Here is a 6,802-nt window from a genome sequence, read left to right as displayed (position 1 = left end):
GGAGCTGTGTAGTGAAATGGATATAGATGGTGCGCTAGCGCCCCCTCACACCCTGAGGTCAAATTAGGTTTAATTTCGGGACCGAAATGAAATGAAATAATATTAAAATAAACATTTTGAAATGACCAAATGACTCCAAAACAACAGATACACACACTCGGGGTGTTTGGAACCCATCGACCGAGTTTCAGGTTGAACTGGCACCGCGTCGGGGAGATATTTGCTCCACACACACACACACACACATCCACACACAGACCTCCCTTGAATTATAGTATGGATAGATTAGATATTTTATTCAATTTAGGGAAAAACATGTCAATTTTAATACAGTTTGGAAAAGATAACAACAATTTGTGAATAAAAATGACTGTCACCATGGTGTCCTGGTGCAGCCAGAACAACCTGGAGCTCAATGCTTTAAAGACAGTGGAGATGATAGCAGACTTCAGGAAGAACCCAGCCCCCCTCACCCCCCTCACCCTGGGAGACTCTACAGTGAGCTCTGTAGAGTACTTCTGCTTCCTGGGGACCATCATCACTCAGGACCTCAAGTGGGAGCTGAACATCAGCTCCCTTATCAAAAAAGCTCAGCAGAGGATGTACTTTTTGCGGCAGCTGAAGAAGTTCAGTCTGCCAACAAAGATGATGGTGAACTTCTACAGCTCCATCATCCAGTCCATCCTCTGCTCCTCCATCACCATCTGGTACGCTGCAGCTACGGCCAAGGACAAGGCCAGACTGCAGCGTATCATCCACTCTGCAGAGAAGGTCATCGGCTGCAATCTGCCCTCCCTCCAGGACCTGTACGCCTCCAGGATTTTGAGGCGTGCAGGAAAGATTGTGGCCGACCCCTCCCACCCCGGTCATAAACTGTTTCAATCTCTCCCTTCTGGTAGGAGGTTTCGGTCCATCAGGACCAGAACCTCCAGACACAAAAACAGCTTCTTTCCCTCTGCCACCATCCACATGAACACACCCCAAGTCACCCACTGAACCCCCCCCCCCCCCCCTACCCGATCACCACCTCCACCAGCTTGATACCTGCTGCACTATATATATATATTTATATTTATATTTATCCTATTTATCCTTTATTCTCTATCTATCCTTTATTTATCCCTCATCCTTTATATTTATCATTATTATTATTATTATTGTTGCTGGGTTGTTCTTTGTTGTTTTGTTTTTATTTCTTTTATTTCTTTTTGTTGCTTGTTTTGTGCACCAACCACCAAGTCAAATTCCTTGTACTGTCCTCAAAACTGTACATGGCAAATAAAACATTTCTGATTCTGATTCTGATTCTGATATAAGCATGGGAAACTGTGAGCCCTGGCAAATTTTGTGGATGTTTATTAAATGTATCTATTTGGAAGGATTGAGATATCTACAACTGAATTACTTGGTTCTACACAATGACTCATGCTTTCTGTAATTCCCACTTCCTCCTGCGGGCCACATTTGAAGCTCTCAAGGGCCGTATTTGGACCCTGGGCCTTGAGTTTGGCATGTGTTCCCCAGCATCAGACCCAGAATGCAGCAGCAGTAAGCAGCACAGTTCCAGGTCTTATGCTGCGTTTAGACCAAACGCGTTTTCTGCGGGATCGTTCGCGTCTGTCGCGCGAAACCTTCCGCAGGATTCGCAGGATCAAAAAAATTTTCCCTATTTGCTTCATATTCGCATCTGAAGCGAAGCTCCGCCCACCAGACTCCCAAAAAGGCGACAACCAGGCTCTGTTTGTTTCCACCATCAACTATGGAGGACCCCTTCAATTCACTGCTCCTTACCCTCGGAAGGGGAAGAAACGTTGGCTTTCCTGGCTTCACCAGGTTAACCAGCGACACATCCAACTCGGTGAGCTTCACTGCCTGCTTCAGGAGCTACACCTGGATGATGACTGCTTCCAGCGGTACCTGTGGATGACCAGCGCCCGATTCCACGACCTGCTGGGTCTGATTGGCCCACAGATGTTCCAGCAGGATACCAACTACAGGAGCTCCATCTCTGCAGCCAAACGACTGTCTGTCTGTCTCCGGTAAGATTCATAAGCAACCGAAGATGCCATGATTCATCAGACACATCTCTCAAATACACAATAAAGATAGATAGATACTTTATTAATCCCAAGGGAATTTAAAAGCAGAGTTATTAACATTATTGTTTTCTGGAGATACCTATTCTGGGAGATAAGGCCTGCTTTATTATTGTCTTTATCATAAATATATTACAACTAAAACAAAAGTTAATCATTATAATAAATTATTTACTATTGTTATTTTTTGTTCTCTGGAAACCTATTCTGAGAGATAAGGCTTGTTTCATTAATATTTATTGTTTTTAACTCTTATTAATAAATCATTATTTATTTACTACTGTTAATTATTGTCATCTGGCAACACATTCTGAGAGAAAAGGCCTGTTCTCTCTCTAATCTCTCCACCTTTATGCACACGTACACACACCCACATTATATATATCTGATTATCAATGATCTGAGCTTTTCTATGTTGTTAACTGTGCAGGTATCTGGCCACAGGTGACTCCTTCAGGACCACAGCTAACAGCTATGGACGAGAGGTCTTCACATCGTACTTCTCTGCAGGAGCTGTTCCATGGCTGGACATATTGCACCAGCACACCCAAACGACTATTTTAAGAGCCAACCACATACTTCTATAGAGCAAACTTCCTACTGTATTAACATGTGTATAATAAATATGGAAGAATGGGGAGAGAAACATCTGTCAGCTTCATTTTTAACCAGAAATAAATAATCCAAGAAACCTCACCTCTGAAATTAATTTAAGGCATTAAAGGTCTCAAAGAGAATCAACATGAGGAAACCATATGTTCTTGTATGAAAATATATAACCTTGATGTGAACACATAGCTGTTAAGATACATTGATAGAAATTAAAAAGAAAGCAAAAGTACACTTCAAAATGTGTTTTTAATCAACAATTCTGAAAGAACACCATTTACATTAACATAATACCTCAATTTTAAACAAACTATTTACTTCAATATTATAATACTTACATAATAAACAAACTAGTGTAAACAACTATTCACGATGTGGTTCCTGCCATGCAAAGAGTGCCGCCCATCCAGCCCAATCAAAAACCTAATTAAAATTTTCCAAATTTAGTGTTACCGGATGATAATCAAGAAGTTTATAACTTTGAAATTTAACGTTTCCTAAATTCTGGTGGCACTTTTTGCAGGATAGGAAGCAGGTCTCTGAAAAACATCTCATCCTCAGTCAGAGCTGGTGGTGAGGAGGTGGTCTCCTGAAGGTCTGTAGGATAAGCTGCTCCACCTCTCTTGGAGGGCCTTGGCTGGGCCTCTTCTTTGCTTTTTTTCCTTAAAAATAAACAAACACAGCATATATATATACAGTATAAATAGCTTATCAAGTCACTGTTACTTAAATAAGATCATAGATATATTTTAATTAAACATTAAATGAGGTAATGATCAACATTGTCATCATTGATATACCAAGCATTTATAGATACATTTTATTTATAACAAAATGCAAAACAACTTCTGTCATGTTCATATCAGATGGTTTGGCTGCACTTGTTTCTGCAGGAGATGCTGCTGTAGCACCATCATCACCATCAGCATCTTCTCCTGCTCCCTGAGCACTATCTGTTCCCCCTCCATCACTCATCTGATTGTTTACCTCTGAGTGACAGCAAACACAATATATGAAACACATTACTATACATTTTAAATCATTATACTAGATTTAGATCCCCCCACTAGAAGAAGCCGTGATGCATAAAGGCCTGAATATTAACCTGGTATATATTTCTATATGTCTGCACTGATAAACAAACCTCCAGTCTCTGATGGTTGACCATACTTTACGGCCCTGTCTTCCTAAACCCCCTGCCCCATGTTGCTGCTTGTCTCTCGCGGTGAAACAAAGGGGTCGACAAAGGACATGACCACAGGGTATTTCCACCGTTTGGATGTTCCTGCAGATGACCCACTACGCTTCCACTGACATTTTTTCCTCTCATAAATGATCAGTGAAAAAAGCTGGCGTTAGCGGCTAACTCTATCATTAGCTAATGCTATCCTCGCTCACTGCCGACTTTCAAAGATGAAAACTACAGAGAGAACATTTACCTGCTGCTCCCACCTCCTCGCTGATTCTCCTCCATGCCAAATCCTTCCTGGTCCTGGTCCTGGTTAAAATAACAGGCCGTGTCATACAGCTCCCGGTGGTCACACACCGCTACGATTAGCTTCTCCTCAATGGTTGAACGGGTGAAAATACTGGTTTCCGTGTTGCCTGCCTGACATCATTGCCAACAAAGACTCTGATTGGCTTTCGCGCCTGCGCGTCACGCGAAACAGCCACTGGAGTTCAATATTTTCAACTCAAGCGAACCGCAAATATCACAAAAATCGGAAGCGCACTTGCAGCAGCCATCGCTTTCCACGCGTGAAACAGTCCGCGCCGCCCCACCGGCGAATAATTTGCCTCCCAGTGCGTCTAAACCATTGACTTTGCATGTAATCTGTTCGCTTGTGCCACAGAAACCGCGTTTGGTGTAAACGCAGCATTAGGCTCCAGCCATCCACCAGACTTCAGACTCCAGCCATCCACCCTCCACCAGGCTCCAGCCATCCATCAGGCCTCAGGCTCCAGCCATCCACCAGGCCCCAGGCTCCAACCAACCACCAGGCTCCAGCTATTACTCACTGAACCAAATCACTCCATCCGGTTTCACTTTCACTGAAAACCCGCGCCCTGATAGGAGGGTTGGGGGTACTGCTGTCATATACAGAAAGGACATCAAAATAACCAACATTCAAATTCCAAACATTCCTACTTTTGAACACATTGTCTTTAAACTCCCCGGTCCCACCCCATTACTCACTGCAGTCATTTATCGTCCTCCAAAGCCAAACTCCTCCTTTCTCTCCGATTTGACAGACTTTCTGACCAAGCTCCTTGCCATCTCCTCATCCATCCTACTTCTTGGTGACTTCATTTTTTACATTGATAATAAAAACTGCAAACCTGCCTTAGACTTTTTGGATCTAATTCACTGTTTCAATCTCTCCCAAATTGTAAATTTTCCCACTCACTCCCATGGTCATATCCTGGACTGGCTCTACCAGCCTCTCTATCCATAACCTTTCCAGCCAAAATCTCCACATTTCCGATCACCTAGCCATCACACTGGACATCGATATCCCTCTCCCCACCCCAAAACAAAACGCACTATATCTTTTTCAAACCTCAACTCCATTTCTCCTTTGGCTTTTTCAACAACATTGGCTACCAATCTAACCTCCAGCCCTCCCCCCACTGTCTGAAAACCCATCCAAACTTGTAACCTACTACAATAACACACTCTCCACCTGTCTTAATGAACTGGCACCCATAAAAACCAAAATGGTCTCTTTTACCCGTTCAACGCCCTGGTTCACTACTGAACTCCATAAAATGAAAATGTGCAAATGCCGGCTTGACAGACTATATAGAAAAACTGGTTTAACTGTTGTCACAGCAAATTTGCGGTTGATCTCATTTGGAGACATGATTTATGCTCTGTGTTGAATGATGATGTCCAGTTAAAGCTTGATGATTTTATAAAAAAGGATTTATTATAAAACTAAATGAAAAAGAGTATAAAAAGGAGACTGTCCCATCCTGTATTAGGAAGGGCAAGCAGCCAGGTACTAAGCAGGATGGTCCAAAAAGGTTCTTCCCTGGCTCCGGATATACCGGACTGACCAACAGTTTCACAGCTTAAGCTTTATACAGATATGAGAAAAAGTCCCAACCCTGGAGGAAAGAAAGGAGGGGGTCAGATGCCCAACAGTGGAGACGTTGGAGAACGTGTATGTTATGAGGAAGGCTGGCGCCACTGATATCTGTCCTTGATAGTGTGTGCGTGTATATCTGCATGTGAGTTTGAGTTTGGCCTTCAGCAGAGACTGTGTGTTGCTGGCACTGTGGATACAATACAATCTGTACTGTTAATCTAACATGACTCAGCTGTTCAAAAGTGTAAAGAGTAATGAAGTCACTGTGTATTAAAACATGACAAATTGTACATATGAACACACATTTGACAATATGATGAATATAATAATTGCCATAACACAGGAAAACTTACAAGTGAAAGAGTGAGGAAAGAGTGCAAAAGTTGCAAACAGATAAAAGGAAGAAACATTCATTGTGGATAAGAGGAAATTAATTTTATTAATGGTAGATGTAATAAACTGTTCAGCTCAAACTGAAAAGAAAACTGAAAAGATCAAAATAATCATGAAGTCAGCAGAAAAAATCATGGGAATTAAGAGTTAGTAATGGTTATAATAATAAAATGAGAATATTAGTAACAATAATAATAAATATTAATAATGAATAAATACAATACAATAATATGATAATGTAATGATATTCATAATAATAGCAATAACAATAATACACTAGTAGTACCATTATACAATAATAATAATAATAATTGTCAAATGCAATGTATAGCCTTAAACAATGTTGTCAATAAAAACCTGAGCACATCTGAACGTTTTCTGGGTTCCTTTTGTTCTATCTATCTATCTATCTATCTATCTATCTATCTATCTATCTATCTATCTATCTATCATGTCTGACGTTTGTTACAAACAACCCCCGTGGAAATTGCTTGAGAATTTAGTGATGTATGCAGCGTCTACGTATTATGATGTCTATTATGGAATCACAGGAGAGCCAAAATTAAAAGGAAATGCATGTGGAAATATAAAACGAATCAATAATACAAATGT

The sequence above is a fragment of the Gouania willdenowi genome, chromosome 6 (assembly GCF_900634775.1).
Source record: "Gouania willdenowi chromosome 6, fGouWil2.1, whole genome shotgun sequence".
In the NCBI taxonomy this organism is placed as follows: Eukaryota; Metazoa; Chordata; class Actinopteri; order Blenniiformes; family Gobiesocidae; genus Gouania; species Gouania willdenowi.
Note: the sequence above shows the minus strand (reverse complement) of the source record.